The sequence below is a fragment of the Dipodomys merriami genome, unplaced genomic scaffold, assembly GCF_024711535.1.
Source record: "Dipodomys merriami isolate MVZ:Mamm:240054 unplaced genomic scaffold, mDipMer1.0.p SCAF_1, whole genome shotgun sequence".
NCBI lineage: Eukaryota > Metazoa > Chordata > Mammalia > Rodentia > Heteromyidae > Dipodomys > Dipodomys merriami.
The window spans coordinates 41,859,088-41,879,736 of NW_027202270.1; the positions used below are offsets into that span (position 1 = coordinate 41,859,088).

A 20,649-nucleotide genomic window follows, 5' to 3' on the forward strand; every position below is an offset into this window, starting at 1 on the left:
GTTTGCCATTGTACTTTGTCTCTCCATTTTGTTGTTCCCCTTCCCTTCCCAAAGTCAGATACAAAAAGGGTACAAAAAGAAAAAAAAAAAGCTGACAACTGGGAACTAACCAGAGGGGGGAAAAAAAAGAAAAAAGAAATAACTGTAAATTGTACAATTAAAAAAACCTCTTGTTTCCATTTCTTGGAGTTCATTTCAATAAGTGTCATTTTATATGGTCATATGCACATAGCTATTGAGCCACTGTGATCCTTTCCTAAGAATTTCTTAGACATATTCTAGTTATTACAAATAAGAAAAACCATGCAACCTATGTTTCCTTGGGTCTGCTTACTTTGCTTAATGTAATTTTTTTTCTAAGTCTTTTCATGTCCTTATGAATGTGACGATGTCATTCTTTCTGATGGAAGCATAGAATCCATTGAGTATATATAACACATTTCTTGATCCACTGAGGGGCATCTGTGTTGATTCCATATCTTAGCTATGGTAACTAATGCTTCAGTGAACATGGTGGCTTTAGTGAAGGTTGGTTTATGGTCATTTGGGTAAATGCCCAGGAGTGGGATTTCTGGGTCATAGGGAAGCTCTATGTTTAGACTTTTGAGGAATCTCCATACTGCTTTCCAAAGTGGTTGAGTAAGTTTACATTCCTACCAACAGTGTGGCAGTGTCCCCTTTTAGCGACATCCCCGCTAGCATCTGTTATTATTAGTTTTCTTGATATCGGCCATTCTAAGTACATTATAAGTGAGGTAGAATCTTAATGTTGTTTTGATTTGCATTTCTTTTATGGCAAGGGTTGTTGAACATTTCTTCATGTGTCTATTGGCCATTCTTATTTCTTCTTCAGAGAAGTCTCTCTGCATGTCTTATTAATGGAGTGGTTGATTGTTTGAGGGGGGGCTTAATTTTTTGAGCTCTAAGTATATCCTAGATATGAGTGAGACCCTGGATACATAGCTAGAAAATACATTCTCCCAATCTGTGGGCTTTTTGTTTATCTTGCTAGCTCACACAGTCATTATTCAATCTGCTGATATTTATTTAGTACATGTCATGCTAGGCACTGAACGTACTAATGGTAAACACAGGTCCTGGTCCTCTTGGAGCTTTTAGTCTATGCGAAACAAAAGTCAGTAATCAGAAAATTGTCACACAGTATGATGAATGTTGATGTGAGAGTGTGCTGGGCATGGTAATATATGCACTCAGAAGGCTAGGCTAGCCTGGTACACAAGACCCTATCTCAAAAAACCAAGCCAGAAAAAAAAAAAACTAAACAACCACAAAACTATTGGACCTGACCTCTATCATGATGGAAGAGGATTTTAAGCAGATCTGCCTTTTGGAGAAGATTCGCTAGTGGCTACTAACTGAGCATGGAGGGCTGGATCTGGACACCTCAGAATTTGATACAAAAGGCAAAACTAGAAGAGTGCTCCCAAAGGTAGGGAGCTCTGGGATGCATTTAGGGATACTAGAAATAGACTACAAGTGTTGATGATTGATTGAGGCGGTAAGAGTAAAGAAGCAATGGATATTGGGTTTCTGTCTGGGCATTCGGTGATGGTCTCATTCTCTGCAATAGGGAATTTTGGAAGTTCCCTATAGGATTGGGCACCCAAGAGTGGGCTGGATGTACCAAAGAAAGCCAACTTGGACATAGCAAATTGGATAACACTGCAAAGCTTTTGTAGACTAATATATTGTGAGCCACTTAAGTGCCTAGCTTCCATGCCTCTCTGATAGTGTGTTCCTTTCTGCTTCTTCCTGTGCTTCCTTAGAGAAGTATGGAATGGCCAGGTCTAAGTATGACTGACTAAGACAGTGGATTGGAAGACTGGTAAGAAGACTTGGAATCGCTGAATTACAGAGAGCAGCTCAAGTCATAGGGTTGAGAAATTTGAAGATGAAAGAGTTTGGGAAGAAATTGAAGATGGTGGGGTTGGGGAGAAAAAAAATAAAAAAGTTAACACATAGATGAAGACATAAGAAAGCCAAGAAAAACACATCATCCCTGTGTGGTGGTAGGGGAACAGAAAAGAAAAGTCAGAGAGAAAGATATAATTCTACAATCTAGTGCTTCTGTTACGGAAAATTCCAGAATCTTGTTCTTTTGTGCCTTATTTTTATATTGGCATTCAGAGGAGTGCAAAATTAGAAAAATGAAGTAAGCCTTTTTTTCTTTTTTCTTTTTAAGGTTTTCATGGGTAAGAAAGTAGCCTTCAGATAAGAGTTCTTGCTAGATAAAAAAGGAAATGAGCACTTATTGCTCTAAAATAAACTCTGATCCATCTGTGGAAGAGGATTTCTAGAAAAGAAAGAGGCATGCAAAGAGTTAAAGTGGATTAAGAAAAAAATTGAGGAAAATACTAGGTTGTGTATTTCCAACTGATCTGACAGAGAAATATCTGTAGCCTCAGAGAATGGAGAAAGGGCATGTCCCCATGATCAATTTTTAATAAACATAAATGGTATAATAAATTATGTATAGAGGAATGGTATGAAACATTCAGTGATGAAGGATAAATAATTTAAGTGATTAAAATTGCTTCTGTCACATGTTTGATGTATGAGAACTCTATTTGAATTTTCTCTCTAAGGAAATAGAGCAAGATTTTTAGAGAATCTTTTTCAAAACATTTCTTAAAGACTACCAAGAAAGGTTGTTGAACATAAAAATACTTGACTCTTTGGTCTTTTATCTTTCCTGGTAAGTATGTGGAAAGCATCTTGCTGATGATTGTACTCTACCAGGTTAGCAATGATAAGATCTCTTTCCATGTATGCAGAGAAACTGTCAGGGGCCAGGAATATAGTGAACTCAGTTTCCTTCCCTCCCTCCCTCCCTCCCTCCCTCCCTCCCTCCCTCCCTCCCTCCCTCCCTCCTTCCCTTCTTCCCTCCCTCCCTCCCTCCCTCCCTCCCTCCCTTCTTTCCTTCCTTCCTTCCTTCCTTCCTTCCTTCCTTCCTTCCTTCCTTCCTTCCTTCCTTCCTTCCTTCCTTCCTTTTCATTCATTCATCACTGTACTAGGGCTTAAACTCCCTGAACTTTTGTGCTCAAGGCTAGTACTCTACCACTTGATCCATAGTACCACTTCCAGCTCTTTGGTGGTCAGTTGAAGACAAGAGTCTTACAGATTTTCCTGCCCAGGTTGTCTTTGAACTGCAATCCTCAGATCTCAGCCTCCTATGTAGCTAACATATGTGAGCCATGGGCACCCAGCTTTAAACTCAGTTTCTTATACAGTCTTAGACTTCCAGTATTCCTAGGTAAAAAGCACTGTCTTTGCATAGTCATTGCTTTGGATAAACTTCCATTTCTTCCCTCACAGTAGATAATCCAGATGTGTTATACCCAGAGAAGGGTCAGAAGGCTTATCCTCATCTTACCTTAGGAGAGCCACATTCATCAAAAGTTCTGTATTATGTAACATGCAGTGGTTAAGGTTATAATTGTCAGAGTCAAAGCATATTTACATGTGAATCCAATCTCTGCTATTTATTGTTTTGTGACCTTTGTCAGTTAATTTAAACTCCCTGAAGCTTAGTTTCTTTCTGTGTAAAATGGCTCCAGAGACATTCATTCCCAAAGGACTATTGAACATGAAATAAGGTACAAATGGCAATTACTTAGCTCAATGCTTGGACCAGAATAATTATAGAACTAATTAATTATAAAATTTTTATACTTTCAGAGAGGAATATAAAATAGACCAACAGGATCAGGGCAAATCCAAATTTAGGAAATAAATATCTACCATCTAATCTAAATCAAAGATTATAAGTTGTGGCCCCCAAACCAATTTTGGGGAAATGGAGTTGTTTTTTTTAAAAATTGAATCCACATACCTTAAAACAAAGGCATTTACTGTCCAGTTAACTCCACTACCACATTTCTGTTCCCAGCCTGCTTCCCTCCTCTGGAACTTGAGTTGTCACCCACAAATAATTTGTCACAAAATAATTAGCTCTACAAGTTAAGTAATTTCCTTTAAGTTTCCTGGCTCCTTGAATGCTTTATTTTAACTTGGCACATCTAATTTTTATATAGCCTTAATGGAGATGGGGAAATGTTTTGCCCAACTTAAAAAAATTGGTAAAATTAAAGAGACGAAGATGGTAGCAGATTTTCTACCAGTTGTTTCCTTTGGCATTATTCTAAGTAATTGTTTACATAACACCCATCTAGACATTCCATTTCCTGGGACTATTCCTTCTCCTAAACCAGAAGCTGATTATCTAGAAATATAATTACAGCCATTCATGGTTAATATTTTATAAGCTAACATGCTTATCAATAAAAATTCAAGTTCAAAATATTGGTTTACAAGACAATGAGATGTGACTGTAAATACATTGACTGTCTTCCCAGAGAGAAGTAGGACTAAGTCCCTTCCCACAACTTGAATCTCCTTTATCAATGGAATGTGTCAGAGTGACCTTAGGTGGCTTCTAAGGCTAGATCATAAAAGGCTTGTTCATTGGGAACACTTGCATTTACAGACTTGCTTAAAAGTCTTACCATGTAAGAAGTGCAGCTGCATGCCATGTAAATGGTCTGCTTACAAAGTCTTGGTGAGCCTATTCTTTAGCCTTCCTAGCCTTGTGCCAGACATGTATAAATGAAGAGACTCTCTTGGACATAGCTTTTTTCCAACCCTAGTATTCACCAAGTGATCCCAGAAAGAAAACAGATGTTAGCAAACAGAGACTTACTGTCTCCATTATGCCATTGCTGAATTCCTGACACAGAATCTCTGAGGACAATAAAATGGTACAGTTTTATACACTAAGTTTTAGGGTCATTTACTACACAGCAATAGATAACTGTAGCACTGGCCCAACTTGGTTGTTTAACTCTATGGCTTAGGTATTTACCATATAACATACTGTGTTTACAAGACCTTGACTGTGCAACCACCAGCTCATCAAGATAACCTGGTCAGTTAGTGTTATATGTAGTTTGGATCTTGAATGTTCCCCAAAGGTCTATGTGTTAAAGGCTGGTCCCCAGCATGCCACTATGGGAAGGGGGTGGAACCTTTCAGTGGGGCCTGATATGGGCCTTAGCTAATTGGAGGTATGCCTCTGTGGGACCTAGCCATACTCCCTCTTAGGCTTCTTGACCACAAAGTGAGCAGTTTTGCTCCAGTACACTCTGCTGCCATGATATGTTGCCTTACCACAGGCTCAAAGCAAGAAGACCAACTTACCGCAGACTGAAACCTCCAAAACTATGAGTCAAAAATACCCTTTCTTTTTGTTAATTGTCTCAAATACATTTGTTGTAGTGACACAAAGTTGACTAACACAGTTATCTAGTCTGCTAACAGAAAATTTTCTAACTGGAACCCAAGTAAAGGCAAACTAAAAGGTAAAGTGAAAACCAAACTCATGCAATTTGATAGCTTCACTGGAAGGATGTATTACTGTTGCTTCATTTAGCTGTAACTCAGCATCATCATCTCTAAAATAGGAATAATTTCTTCTGTAATGATGAATTAGACAATACACAGAAAAAGCCCTTTAGGTTTAAAACTGATAATATCATTGCTACACATAAACACTTATGTAATAAGTTGGATTAATGGCTAATACTAATAATCATTTTCAAAGTAGTCTCAGCCCCAGTAGAAAGTCTCTTGGGCCTAAGGCACCTGGTGCTTTAGAAGCAGTTGAACTGTAGTGACAGTCTCAGTCTTTTCATTAGGAACCAGTTGAGTGTCTGTGTTTACAAAAAGATAATTGAGTCACAAGATTGGAAGTCAAGGTTCTGCAGATCACAAGGCACATCACTTCAGAGAGGCTGGGTGGAAAAATTCTATCTTTTATGTTCACTGCCTTTGCAGTGGGCCAACAGACAAGGACCTAAGTCAGCACATCCAGTAGCACTCAGTTGTAGACATTGTGCCTATAGACTTGGTCTAATGTAAGTTGGGGCTCTTCCAATTCTGGCAGTCACCCATGGTACCCTGGGAGGACAAGCTTGGATATTCCTCAGGGAATTCCAGGACATTCCATCTGAGGAAAGGACAGAATATCACAGGGAGCCAGAACACTAATCTCCAGCACAGCTATGAATGAAGATAGATTGGATGCTTTCTGTTGAGATACCTGTCTTTGTATTAAAAATAGTCAGGCAGTGTAATATTTAATACTAAAAAGAAAACTGAAAAGCTATACTTTTCTTTTTTGAAGCACAGTTTAAGATAGCCTTAAGATACAGAAAAAAAAGGTCTAAGAAACACTTTCATTTACAGTGGTTTATATAAGGCCAAAGGCAAAGTTATATCCCAGCATCTGCCTTAAGGGCTGTATTAGGCATGTTAATTTAGACTCTGAATCAACATTTTTAATTTAAGTGCTTTGTAGCTCAGTCTGGCTTTGAACTTGTGATCTTCTTGCCTTAGCTCCCCTAGGGATGAGATTGCAGGCATATACTACTATGCCTGACCTGACATTTTTTTTAATTTTTAAGGCCTTATACTTTGTGTGTATATATAGTGGATCATGAACAAATCTGGTGAGTTAGACTACTAAATTTGATAATGATGGATTCCACTGTTCTTTGTTGCTAGGATGCAGTAATTCTTAATTCAGCAGATACCAATAAGGCCCCAGCTCCTCCTCTCCTCCCAGGGGGAGACATGTGAGGAGGAGTATGGAGTAGACTATACCAGTATAGTGGAGAAGTACTGGAACACAGCACTGCCTGGAAGGGTCCAGAAGGAAGAGGCTGACCCCTGAACCAAGATTGGTACCACAGGAAACAGAACACCTGTCTGAGGTTATCACTCTTAGTACTGACATACTCTAAATATTAACATTTACTATGTTAACATGGCAGGAAAACTGGATTTGAAAGGACTGTCCAGAGGGAAGGGTAAATCACTGCTATATCAAAGTTTCTGATATGTTTCTGTCAAGACAGAGAAAGTATGTGGAGATGACTGCACCCCTGGCCAGTGTAGTTGAGGGAAGTAAAGGCTTGCAGTCATGGTGAGGCAGAGGTACATCTCTTCAGACCCACTCTTGATCACTATTTCCTTGCCCTCTGGATTGTTTTTCATTCTTAAATTTATGTGACCAGGCATCAAGGAAACCTAGGAGTGCACAGGAGAACAAAATTGATTATGCTTACTAGTTCTGGACAAAAAGGAGGCATGGTGTGCTGCTTTGCTTTTGCATCTATCAGTAAGTACTACTGCTTTGCAGTGAATTTGAGAATGATGGATTCCACTGTTTAATGTATTTCGGTATACACACTTATTGCTTAGACTCAGAGATGGCTGGTTATTTTTGTATATATTTGTTATTGGATTTTAATTGGTGAATGTTATGTTGCTTTCAGTACCTAAATATATCATTGGGAGGTATGCTGGAGTAATTTAGAAAATAGCACCCTATTTTGGGCACTACCCAAAACACCAACTTTATTTCTAGAAGTTGATTGAAAGCAAAGAAGATAATAGATGCTGATATACAAATGCAGTGTTTTCCACTCATTATAACTGCTACTAATTAATAAACCCTTGGCAGATGTTTGTGTTTTGTAAATTTATTTCCTTCGCAGATTCACATAATTCAGCCTATCTGTTGTCATTTCAAAATTTAAATATCGTAGTCCAGAAAAAAATGTAATAAACATATGAGATTGGGTTTGATGTTGCTCAGCTGGATATGACTCACACACTAATTGTAACCTGACTAAATCCCAAGGCTTTTCTTGGCCAGATTCTGCCTGGAGTCTCAGTCAAAGAAAAGGAATTCCAATCCCAGAAGCCTTGAAAATCATACTCTAGGTTTTTCTAAAAGGCATGGTTTAAGAGTCTTGTACTTCACATCACATAAACAGCTTCTAGAAAATTCTATGAAGTCACCTGTTCCTCTGTCTACACTCACGGGTACTATACTAAATCCCTATTTCTCTCAGTCACATAGTTTCATACTAGTCATGAGGCATTCCTCATTTCTAAAACTCATAGAATGTAATTCACACATCATTATTCCTTTCCCTCTCACCTTCTCTTCTTCTCTCTTCCTCTTCCTTCTTGCATTCTCTCTCTCTCTCTTTCTTTTTCGCTCTCTTTGTCTGTCTCTGCATCTTGCTAGACATTGAATTTTTTTATCAGATACAGATACTCTTCCAACTTTAGGAACACCAATACTGTATTACCTCAAGACTCAAAGCACCGTTGTAGATTTCCTTCCTTACTTCATGGCTGGATTGTGCCTCTCTAGGATGACCTACAGCCTAGTTTCTCCTAATTCCTGAGTATCTTTTATGTGCTTCATGCAGAGCACCTTCAGAAATAAAGTTCTTTGCTTGATTGATTCATTGTGTTTCCCAAGAATGGATACCAATGGCTCACACTAAAGCAGTGGCTACCAGGTACCTGAGATTGAAAATATCATGGTTCAAGGCAAGTTTGGGCAGAAAAGTTTGTAAGACCTCTTCTCAACTAATAACTTAGTATGGTAGCATGTGCCTGTTATTCTAGCTATGTAGGAGGCTGAGATCAGGATTGTGTTTCCAGTCAGCTTAAGCAGAAAGGTCTCAAGACTTGATGTAAATGAAAGAACCTGGACCTAGTGCCTCGTTCTCGTCATTTCAGCTATGACAGGAAGCCTAAAATAGGCTGTTGCAGTCCAGATGCATGCCCAGGCAGGAAGTTAGACCCTATCCTGAAAACAATGCTGGAGATATGGCTCAGCAGTAGACATCTGCTTCATAAGTACAAGGCCCTGAATTGAAACCTACCTCCTAGTAAGTACAAGGCCCTAAGTTTAAACACCACTCTCCAAAAAGTTCCTCTACCTATTCACAGTAACAATAGCCATCATTTATTGTATTGCCCCAGCCAGGTAGTATCACATTTAATACCTATGAAATTCACCTTATAGATGAAAAACCTGTCACCACAGCACCTAGTAAGTAATAGATCTGCTGTTTGAACCCAGGCAGTCTGATTCCAGAATCTTTCAATTAAGAAATGATATGAAGTTAGGTGCTGGTGGCTCATGCCTGTAATCCTAGCTACTCAGGAGGCTGAGATTTGAGGATTGCTGTTTAAGGACATCCCAGGCAAGAAAGCACATGAGACTCTAATTTCCAATTCATTAGCAGAAAAAAAGCCAGAAGTGGAGCTGTGGCTCAAGTGGTAGACCATTAGCTTGGAGCAAGAAAGTTCAGGGGTAGAGCCCAGGCCCTGAGTTCAAGCCCCAAGACCGGCACACACAGACAAAAATGATGTGAACTTGTTTACCAGTTTAGCCCCTTTCTGTGTGTGCTCTTAAGTGTTCATTGGGGTGCATGCAATCAGGTATTCTTGTGGTCTCATGTTATTATATATGTGTGTGTAGAAAAGACAATTTCCAAATCAAAGCCACAAATCTGTAATGAGGGGTGCATTGCCATTCATGATCCATCTCAACACACTTGGCACACTTTTGGGTTGTTTGCAGTGCATTGTATTAGTTTATTTTCTGTTCAACCAAAAATATGGGAGCTTCAAATGTGAAGTACTTAGTTCTTAGTACTTTCTCTTGGCTACCTCTGGAATTCTGTATTTATGAGGCTTCTTATGGCTTATCTTGCATGAATGGCAAGGCTTTCCTCTGTGTCCCTTAGCCAGTCTTTTTTATGATTAAAGAAATTTGCCATTTCCTTTCAGTGTTTTGATTAACAGTAAAGGTGAATGAAGGGGCCTGCTTATTTTGGAATTCAATTGTGTGATTTTGAAAAGGGCCAACTGGTTGTTGGTATCAGGGCCTGTGGGTTGCCAAAGAAGAATGATGCCACTAGGTTAAGCTCTGGCTTTGAGGGCAGATGGTCCAGAGCCTTCATAATCCTGACTTTCATTACAGTGGCATAAACAATGTGCCAGTGTGTAATGTGCTAGCAATAGAACTTTCTTGACCTTTTGGCTTCCTTTTAGCTGCTCCAAGAGCTCAGAAATGCAATGTATGGTATCTCTTTTGCAGGACTGATAATGAAGACAGCTTTTGCATGATATAATGCTCCAAAAATCCCCCACTCTTCTGGGGGAGCGGTTGCACTGAGGTCTGGCTGGACTGTCTGACCACCAAGTGCTTCAGAGCATGGCCCTCACATGGTGCCTGGTGTAAGTTATACAGAACAAGGAGACAGACTGATAGTAGACTTGTTGGAAACTTTGGGTTCAAATCCGAGTTCACTTATTTAGTAGTTAGAACAGATCTCCCCAGCTTTTGGAAAGTTTGTGGTATGAGAGTGATTTAAAATAATTTTAACTAAGTGTTTAAAATATGTTCAGACCTTCTTTTAAAATATTTTTACCACTTCCTTGAGGTTCTAGCCAGGATTTCTGATCACTATACTGAGTTACTGCCAGATACTTAACACTTGCTAGACCTTGTCACTACTCCTTCTCCCTTATAGCCCCAGTTTTTCCTCCAAAAAGCCAAGTATGGAATGTCACTGTTAACCTTCAGTTCAACATGTATATGTACACATGTTTATACATACACACACACACAATCAGTTCCTGCTTTTTAGAGCCAAAATTCCTTTCAATTAAATCAAGGCTCTGAAAAGAAAGTGACAACAGCCTACTTTATAGTAAAGGTTTTAGATTCTTGTTTATTATGGAGCTTCTAGCCTCTCAGCAAGTTGAGCAACAACTTTCTCAATCGAATTCCTGAGTTCTTTTAAGAGTTGGGTTTACATTCTTATGATCATGCCTGATTCTAGATCATATTCCTCAGCCAGTGATGACTTTTGACAGAAAGTGGCAGCTTTCCTTCTGAAGACACCTCTATAGACCTTCACAGTATCTGCAGATGGCAAAATCAGCCCTACTGCATTCTTTCCTGTGCCTGAGCAAATAGGCTCCTGGGTGCCCCTGCATTCCACACCTGCCTACATTATTAGTGCGAGTGTACCCTTTTAGAACAGTTTCTTAGGCTGTGTGTCATCTCCTCACAATATATCAGCAACTGATGTGAAGTTACCACTTCATTTCCCCAAATGACAAAGGACTTCCTGCCAGTCACCAGGATCCTACTATATAATTCACTGGTGTTCATCAAGAAAGGTCACATGTATTTGTAATCTGGAAAAAAGTATAAAAATGATTTCAAAACCATTAGATTTAAAAATAATAATAACAAAGCCAGAAGAATAGAGAGCACCACAACAATAAAACGAAAACATGGTCAATCAGCAAAAAAAAAAAAAAAAAAAGAAAAAGAAAAAATGGTAAGTGGGAGGGAACCAGAAAAAACAACAATATAACAGAATACATATAATAATGTACCCAGAGTAAGATAAAGATATCATAAAAATATGACTAGGTTAAATTCATCTAATAGAATCGGTGACTCTCATATCCACTAAAAAGATAATCTAGGGAGTTAAGAGGCCTGGCTCAGGTGGTATAGCACCAGTCAGTGAGCTAAAACATCAGATACTAAGTTCAAGTCCTGGTCTTGGACAAAATAAAGAAAGAAAGAAAGAAAAAAAATCTAGCTGGGTATAATTCCAGATACTCAGGTGGCAGAGGAAGGAGGATTATAAGTTGGAGGCTTGCCCAGGAAAACTTAGTAGGACCCTGTCTCAAAAATAATATATAGGGGGCTGGGAAGGTGGCTTAGTGGTAGAGTGCTTGTCTTGCATGCATGAGGCCCTGGGTTCGATTCCTCAGCACCAAATAAGCAAAAAGAAAAAAAGCCAGAAGTGGCGCTGTGGCTCAAGTGGTAGATCGCTAGCCTTAAGCTGAAGAGCTGAGGGACAGTGTCCAGGCCCAGAGTTCAGGCCCAAAACAGTGGCTCATGCCTATAATTAATCCCAGAGATAGGAGGATCATGGTTCAACCAGCCCAGGCAAAAAATTAGCTAGACCCTATCTCAATATAAGATGGGTGTAGTACTATACATCTGCACACACAGGAGGAAGAAGTAGGAGTATTGCATTCTGAGACTGACCCCTGGCAAAAGTGCAAGACCTATCTGAAAAATAAGTAAAGAAAAAAAGCTCAGAGCATTTGTGTGTAGCCCTGATTTCAAATGCCAGCACTGACAAACAAACAATATACTAACAAAATGGGAGAATGTTTGTTTGCCATGCTCTAGGTCCTGGGTTCAGTCCTCAGCACTGGGGGGAGGGGGGGAGGGGAATATAGCTATATATAATCCTCATGAGTTGTATGTAGACTAAAATTACACAGAAAGGATGAAAATGAGAAATACTTGGTGGAAGCTAGCTAGATGGTACAATTAATATGAAAAATGTAGGATTAAATGTACAAAATGTGTAGAAGAATAGTAAAAGTATAAACCCCACATGAAAATTAGACAATAATGAATATTTACTGACCTACCATGTAATCATATAAAGTAAAATCTATTAAAATTTAAAAAAGTAATAAAACATAAATATATAAAATAAAAAATTGAAAAATACACTCAGATTTGCCATAATCATACAGGAAGCATTTAACAAAATGTGTTCCAATTTTGATCAAGTAGACAAAAGTGGTGGAGAATATTTGAAGAACCATGTCATTGTTGAATTAACTCAATAAATAGGATATTCATATACACACATTTCTAAAAACCATGGGGGTATGTATATAACATGACTATACAGAGAAAAATTTCATGTACCCCCATCTGTTTGCCATATTTAACATCAGTGTTTATTTTGTTTTATTATTTTTATTTTTAGTTGGTATGTAACAATTGTACATATTTACGAAGTACAACAGTGTGATATTTCTGTCATAAATCAGATCAGGGTAATTGGCATCCATCTTGTCAAACATTTATCATTTCTTTGTGTTATAAACATTCAGAATCCTCTCACTTTGAGCCTGGCCCTGGTGTCTCATGCTTATAATCCTAATTACTCAGGAAGCTGAGATCTGAAGATCACGGTTCAAAGCTAGCCCAGGCAGAAAAGTCCCCATGAGACTCTTCTGATCTCCAGTTAACCACTCAAAAATGGGAAGTGGCACTATGGCTCAAAGTGGTGAAGCATGAGCTTTGAGCAGAAGAGTTCTGGGACAGTGCCCAGGCCCTGAGTTCAAGCCCCACTACTGACCCACCCCCCCCCCCCCAAAAAAATCCTCTCACTTAGAGACATATAATTGTTGCTAGCCTTAGTTATCTTACAATGCTATAGGACAGAAGAAGTTATTCTTCCTATTCGACTGCGCTTCTATACCCATTAATAACCCTCTTTATCCTCCCCCATTCTTACAGTCTCTGGGAACCATCATTCCATTCTCTGCTTGTGCAGAATCAGCTTTCATAGTTTTTACATATAAGTGAGAACATACAGTAATTTTCTTCCTGTGTCTGAATTATTTCACAATAATGAATAATTAACACAATATCTTGAATTACATTCATGCTTCCTGAAGTGAGGATTTCAGTGCGTGTGTGTGGCTAAGCAATATTGTATACATGGACCACACACTCTCTTTTATCCATTCATGCATGGGTGGACCCCTGCATTAATTCCACGTCTTGGGTCTTGCCTTTTGTGAATAGTACTGCAATAAATGTGTGTGTAAGTGTTTCTTGTAATAATGACTTTATTCATTTGGTTATATTCCCAGTTACTGGAATAGCTGGATCACATATGGTAGTTTTATTTCTAGTTTTTTTAGGAACGATCATACTATTTTGCATAATGACTATACTGAGTTCTCCTTTCTCTGCATTCTTACTAGCAGTTGGGTTTTTTTAATTTTTATTTTTTATATAAACATTAACCATTCAGGGGCTGGGAAGGTGGCTCAGTGGTAGAGCGCTTACATGCATTAGGCCCTTAGCACCACATAAGCAAAAAGAAAAAAGCTGGAAGTGGCGCTGTGTCTCAAGTGGTAGAGCGCTGGCCTTGAGCTGAAGAGCTGAGGGACAGCGCCCAGGCCCAGAGTTCAGGCCCCACCACTGGACCCAAAAAAACAACAACAAAAAAATATTAACCATTCAGATTGGGATGAGATGATACTTCACTGTGGTTTTGATTTGTATTTCCTGAGACACAGCTGAGCTTGCAAGTTAGTTTCAACTTTGTTTTGGGACTCTGGGTTAATCTCTCCTGGATACTTTATCTGTAAAGTAGAGATGAAAATACTTGCCTTACAGGCTTAGTGAATGAGAATGTGTGAGTAAAGCACCTAGCCAAGTGTCTACATGTAGAAAGACTTAGTAAATGACTGTTGAAAACAGTCTGCAATCTGCATCAAGTCCCATCTGGATACTGGTGAACTGATTAGGGCACTATGGGTACCTTGGTACCTTTTACATGGGAGCAAGACAGGAAGCAATACTTACAGTAGCCAATCTAGATGAAAAGCTTGAGCATTTTGTGTGACTGTTTGTGAAATAGACCAGTAGTGGTGAGTGGTTGGAATAATCTCTATTCATTAAATGGAAGAAGAAAAAAGCAAGATGTGAACTAAACAAACTTAGCTCACTAACTTCAGGGAGGATCTTGGCCACAGAGAAGGAAACAGCCAGTTCTGTGCTATGCCTTTGGCTTCTCTGGGGGTGGGCAAGGAAGAGGGGGAGTAGGAAGCCAGAAGGCTTTCCGCACTGCCTGCCTGCTGACCAATATGCTGACTTCTCATGCTCCAGACTGCAACTTCTCCCAGCCAGTCAGCATATACCATAAGCTCCTCAGGCATGATCCATGAGATATGGGGACAGTGAGGCAGGAAACACAAGAGAGCCAGAGATAGTAATCTCAATGAAAGAATTCAACACCTCCCCTCTTTTCTCTGTCGTGAGACTTAGTGACAATTTTTGCTTTGATATAACTGTAGAACTTTAGAATGAGTAGTTACAAATCTTACTTTTTTTAATCAAACTACTTTGATAAAAAATATTTGTTCAGGGACTGGGAAGGTGGCTCAGTGGTAGAGTGCTTGCCTTGCATGCATGAGGCCTTGGGTTCGATTCCTCAGCACCACATAAGCAAAAAGAAAAAAAAAATTGTTCAGTGGAAGTAAAAAATCAGTGAAAATAGTTCAGTGATTTCATTTCTCCAGATAAGGGTTAATTGATTGCTGTACTTCCTCCATTCCTGAGACACCCCAGCTGGTGTTCCATCAAAATAATGAAAGGTACGGAGGAAGAAAGGACACAATATTAAAGGCACACCTTGATTCCAGGAGTGTAAAAACATGAAGGAGAAACACTATCCAGGCAGACATGCATCTTAGAATGAAGGGAATTCAGGATTTCACTCATTTGATCTCTTAGCTTTGATGGTTTTCTTTCTTTCTTTTTTTTTTTTTGTCGGTCGTGGGGCTTGAACTCTGGGCCTGGGCACTGTCCCTCAGCTCTTCAGCTCAAGGCGAGTGCTCTACCACTTGAGCTACAGCACCACTTCCGGTTTTCTGGTGGTTTATTGGAGATAGGAGTCTCACGGTCTCTCCTGCCCGGGCTGGCTTTGAACCTCGATCCTCAGACCTCAGCCTCCTGAGTAGCTAGGATTACAGGCATGAGCCACCAGCGCCCGGCTTTGATGGTTTTCTACTGGTAGATGCTATAACTAATTTTATGAATGCAACTTTACACACAGAAAATGATTTGTATTGGTGTTTCTGGGTAGAAGAAAAGAAAATTGAAAGCAAAAAAAAAGTTTTCTCTGGTCAATAAATCTAGTTTCTTTTATTCTATTGTGAAGAAAATAAGACAAAAACCATAGACAATTGGGGAGGAACTGTACACATGATTAAAATGGTACTTAACCTGTGTTTTTCATCGAAATAACCTATAACCTAGTCTTATCATGAGAAAAGCATCAGAGAGATCTTGTCGTGGCACATTCTTCAAAATCCCTCGCCAACATATCTCAACACTGTCAGTCTTCACAAGCAGGGAATGGGAGCAACTGTCATAATTCAGTGGACCCTAGAAGTCCTGGTGACTGACTATAATGTGGTGTCCTGGATGGGTCCAAAATAAACTGTGGACTTAATGATAATGTTTCTGTGTGGGTTTGCTGATTGTTAGTAATGAGGGCGAGGGGACAATGTAGAGTCTATGGGCACTCTGCTGCCTTCTCAGTTTTTCTATAAATCTACAACTATTCTGAAGAACAAAATGTATTACTATTTTTAATTTCTAAACTGAAAAAAATTACAGACAGAAAATCGGGTTAGGAATTGTGGTGGTGGTGGTGGTGGTGGTGGTGGTGGTGGTGGTGGTGGTGGTGGTGGTGGTGGTGGTGGTGGGGTGTGTGTGTGTGTGTGTGTGTGTGTGTGTGTGTGTGTGTGTGTGTGTGTGTGTGTGTGTGTGTGTGTGTGTGTGTGTGTGTGTGTGTGTGTGTGTGTGTGTGTGTGTATGTGTGTGTGTGTGTGTGTGTGTGTGTGTGTGTGTGTGTGTGTTTTCTTTTTCCAGTCCTAGGGCTTGCACTCAGGGCCTGGGCACTATCCCTGACTTCTTTTGTTCAAGGAGCACTTGAGCCACAGCTCCACTTCCAGCTTTTTCTGTTGATGTGGTACTGAGGGATGGAACTGAGGGCTTCACGCATGCTAGCAAGCACTCTTTCACTAAGCCACATCCCCAGCCCCCAGGTTAGGAATTTTATTTTATTTTATTTTATTTGGGGGGGGCGGCCGGTCGTGGGGCCTGTACTCTGGGCCTGGGCGCTGTCCCTCAGCTCTTCAGCTCAAGGCTAGCGCTCTACCACTTGAGCCACAGTGTCACTTTCGGCTTTTTCTTTTTGCTTATGTGGTGCTGAGGAATCGAACCCAGGACCTCAAGCATGCAAGGCAAGCGCTCTACCACTGAGCCACCTTCCCAGCCCCCCAAGTTAGGAATTTTAAAAGAACATTATAAGGTATTTTGTTCAGACCTTTTCTAATTAAGAACAGAACCAAGAATATAAGGGGCTTAGTTGAAAAATAGAATGGGAAGCTGAGCTCAGAATGTGATACTTCTAGATACTTTCAGATAGAGTTAATGTTATTTTTTACCTACATAGTATTCTTTGTGATGTCTGACTCTAAGATTTTATCATTGTTCTTTTTTTCACTCAAGGCTGGTGCTCTACCCCTTGAGGCACAGTTCTACTTCCTCATTATTCTTACTTTAAAGCTGATATTGTGTCTGCAGCTTGGAGGTATCTTGTTCAATTGGCTAATCTAAATGGACAGTCCATTCAGAAAACCAGCCCTCAGCTGTCAAGACAGAAGACAGTTTCCAAAGCCAGAGCTACAATATTGGGGTGAGACCTTTGAGTCTGACTGTTGTCCTCATCTCTCTCAGGACTCTTTTCCTTACTCGGTGTTCTCACATGGAAAACCAGGAGGAGATTACTAGATGATATTTTCAAGATTTGGAACTTGTCTACAGTTATTTTACTAAAAACTAAAGGATCCCTTTAAAATCATTTTGTAAAAGCTGAGTGCTGGTAGCTTATACCTGTAATCCTAAATACTCAGGAGGCTGAGATCTGAAGATTGTGGTCTGAAGCTAGCCTGGGCAGAAAAGTCCCCATGAGATGCTTGTCTCCAATAAACTCTTATCTCTGAAAAAAGCCAGAAGTGGCACTGTGGCTCAAGTAGTAGAGCATTAGCCTTCAGCACAAAGAGGCTCAGGGACAGTGCCTGGGCCCTGAGTTCAAGCCCCAGGACTGGAGGGAAAAAAAAAAAGCATTTTGTAAAAAGAATTATACCAAAGTAGCCATATAGAAACAATTTTGGGTTTTCTGCATTGAGCCAAGTTGTGCAAATTATAGAATATTCCCTTTGGTCCAGGAAGTGTCCCACACACCACTGTCAACATCTACAAATTTCAGTGTGTTTGGACCCTCCTGATGCTAGGGGAATTATAAAAGGAAAGAGGAACATGACAGCTAAAAATGGTGTCCTTGGGCTTCTTGCTCAGCCCTTGCCCAGCTCTGTTCCAGCACCTCCCTACTCCCCAGGGCAGAGAGGGGCAGACATAACCTGGAGCTCTCTCTAGCTCTCCTGCCAGCTAGCTAACACCACAGTTACTTAGCTCAGGAGGCTGGCTTTGTTTTTCTAGACCAAGAATTAGGGCACACTGTCTGATAGCATGACTAAGTAGGCTGCGTGTGAACTTGAAGCTCTCCCAGGAAGTTCAGGGTAAGTGGTTGAGGAAATGTGAGCCAAAGTCAGTGTGTGAACCACTAATGGTGTACCCCAGAGCAGAGTATGGGGACATCCTAGGAGTCGCTTCATCAAGGACTCTTCCTTAACAGTCCGAAGGGTGTGCAGCAGCACCGGGTGCTGCCCTGACAACAGGAGGGTGCCCCAACCTCAGACTCTACCATAGAGGTCTACCCCTGCTCATCTGGGGGTCTCCAACCCCTAGTTGCAGACTCTGGAGCTCAAAGAGTCTTTCTCTCTTCTTAGAATGGAGTCAGAAGGGCCAGGGGCTCAGAAAGTACCTCTCTGCCCTATAACCCCAGTTTATCTCCTCTTGTACTCTGCAAACACCCAAAGAAAGCTGGGGGACCTTTGTGGAGAGACCACCATTTCTGGGGACCTTTGTGGAGAGACCACCATTTCTGTTGACAAGGGATGACCTCACGTGAAGAGGCAGCCAGCCGATGTTATCACATGCCTGTGAGCTCTTGGAGAGGCAGTAGAAGAAGGTGCGGAGAGGAAGTGCAATGTCACATGCAGCTTTACAGGAAGCTAGCCAGCAGATAGCTAGCAAGGACTTGAGCACTTGGTCATTTCAGCGGATCCAAACAGCCCAGGTTAGTGCCTTGTTTCTTCTGAAAATCCTTTTGTGGCTGCTTTCAAAAACCTGATTCCCTTTCCTGTAACTGTTTCTCTAATGAAAAGAAACTGCTCAGGCTTTGAATGTGTAAGCCAGGGCATGGCTGGTAACTTTAGCTGTTAGAGGAACAAACATTGAGTCAGTATGGTGAAAAGAAGTTCTTCAAATTGCTTGATTTCCTTGTTTAGAGCTTCAGTGCCTACAAAAAACAAGTCGGATGTTTAAGTAACTTACTTCATGGAATGCAGCTAAGCCTCTTTTCATTTTTACTTACTAGCATGAATCCAAAACAGGACAGATGAACTTGTGTCCGCAGACCTGTGGGGTGTGGACAGGGACATAGAGAATACAGAAATTCTGTGTGTAAAAGCATGCTAAGGGCTCGTTGTAAACATTTGTTGTTTTTATGTACTTTTCATCCCAGGTGACACATCTTTTGGCTTATATTCTATGTTAAAATAATTTCTTAGGTCTATACATTCTGACATTTCCTGGTCATTTTACCCTCTCTTAAATTTTTTTTTCTTTCCCCTTCCGTTTCTTCCTAATACAAAATGGGAGTAGAGAATAGGGCAGCTTGAATATGAGATGAGGAAGTCAAGTCTCTAAGAAGACAGGACAGCCTGGAGCTAAAGCTCAGCCATTGGAGTTTGGGGAAACCTTGAGGTTTAGAGTTCACTGGATCTCTCCTCAGCTTCGTGCTTCTGATAGGAAGATTGAAAGAGTTTGGAGGAAAAACACGAAGAGGCTAAAAAAGATCGGGAGGGAGTTTGAGAAGGACTCAGAAACAAATGAAGGGCCTAGGATCATTTATCCTGTGGCCAAGAAGGAATAGTTTTGGGAAGAACCAGAAATTGCTAAAGGTTTCTGACACAATGCCTGCCACTTTCAGACAGATAATGAGCAAGGAAAATGTCTCAAGTCTAACTTAGTAAAAGGAAGTTACTTCATTCTTTAGGCATTGTTAAGCACTAGAGCAGGGTAGTAAGCCAGAAAGGTGGCTGAGCTCTTACTGGACATTTTGTGGACCATTCTAGATTTGTTTCTTTGGTTGTGTTATATATTAATGGAGACAAAGAAGTAATGAGGAAAGGAGGCTAGAATTCACAACTTCCTGTTTGTTTATTCCAGCCTGAGTGTTCTAAAATGTATCTACTGAAAAACAGCAAAGGGGTGAAGGGTCATTTGATTCACATGTTGTTTATATTCCAGTAATGCAAAATAACCAGGACTGTGTTGAAAGTGAAAAATCATTGTTGTTTTTGTCCTCAAATTGCCACATACTTTTCATTTTTTAGTACTAAGTTGTGCAAGAAGATGGAGAGGAAACTGACAGTAGGGGAGTTTCTAAGTCAGGACTCAGCTCTGGTGGTTTCAGAGGCCACTGGCTCGCTTTGAGGAGCTGCCCCTAACCTCACCAATTTCATTGGGTGGGGGATGGGCACCTTACTACTATTGGATCCCCTGGCACAAATGCTTGGAGGTGCCCAAGTAGGAACTGCAGTGTGGCAGAACATCCGTGGTGCTCCCCTGAACACCACAAAGAGGCTTACATCTTCGCAAGTGGCTGTACCTCCTTTGAAGGAGCTCTTCTTTCAGTTTTGTTTTATTAATTTGTCATAGAGCTTTGCTATTCATGGAGTTTATATTATGCTAATCTGCTTCTCATACTAGAAAGGCGCTTTATTTTCTTAAAATACTTTCCAGATGGACTGAAGTGTGTGTGTGTGTGTGTGTGTGTGTGTCTGTGAGTGTGTGTGTGTGTGTGTGTCTGTGTCTGTGTGTCTGTGTGTGTGTGAATGCATCATTCCCAGAGCTATTTCCAGATTTCTTCCTAACCACTTAATGGCATATTCTCCACTTTCTTATTTTACTATGTTCTTTGGTACTTAAAA

At 40.3% G+C, this 20,649-nt stretch overlaps 1 protein-coding gene across 3 annotated transcripts in view; it reads left to right on the plus strand.

Moving 5' to 3' along the window:
• The window catches only part of Wipf1 (WAS/WASL interacting protein family member 1), a 114,541-nt gene that overhangs the window by 26,445 nt on the left and 67,447 nt on the right, over positions 1-20,649 (plus strand). The window contains exon 1 of one of the 3 annotated variants that reach the window (XM_070020629.1): positions 18,636-18,731. The exons of the other annotated variants lie outside the window; for them this stretch is intronic. The gene's annotated coding sequence lies outside the window, so the exon portion shown is untranslated. Of the gene's footprint in view, positions 1-18,635; positions 18,732-20,649 lie in introns of those variants that run through there. 3 annotated transcript variants of the gene reach the window in all.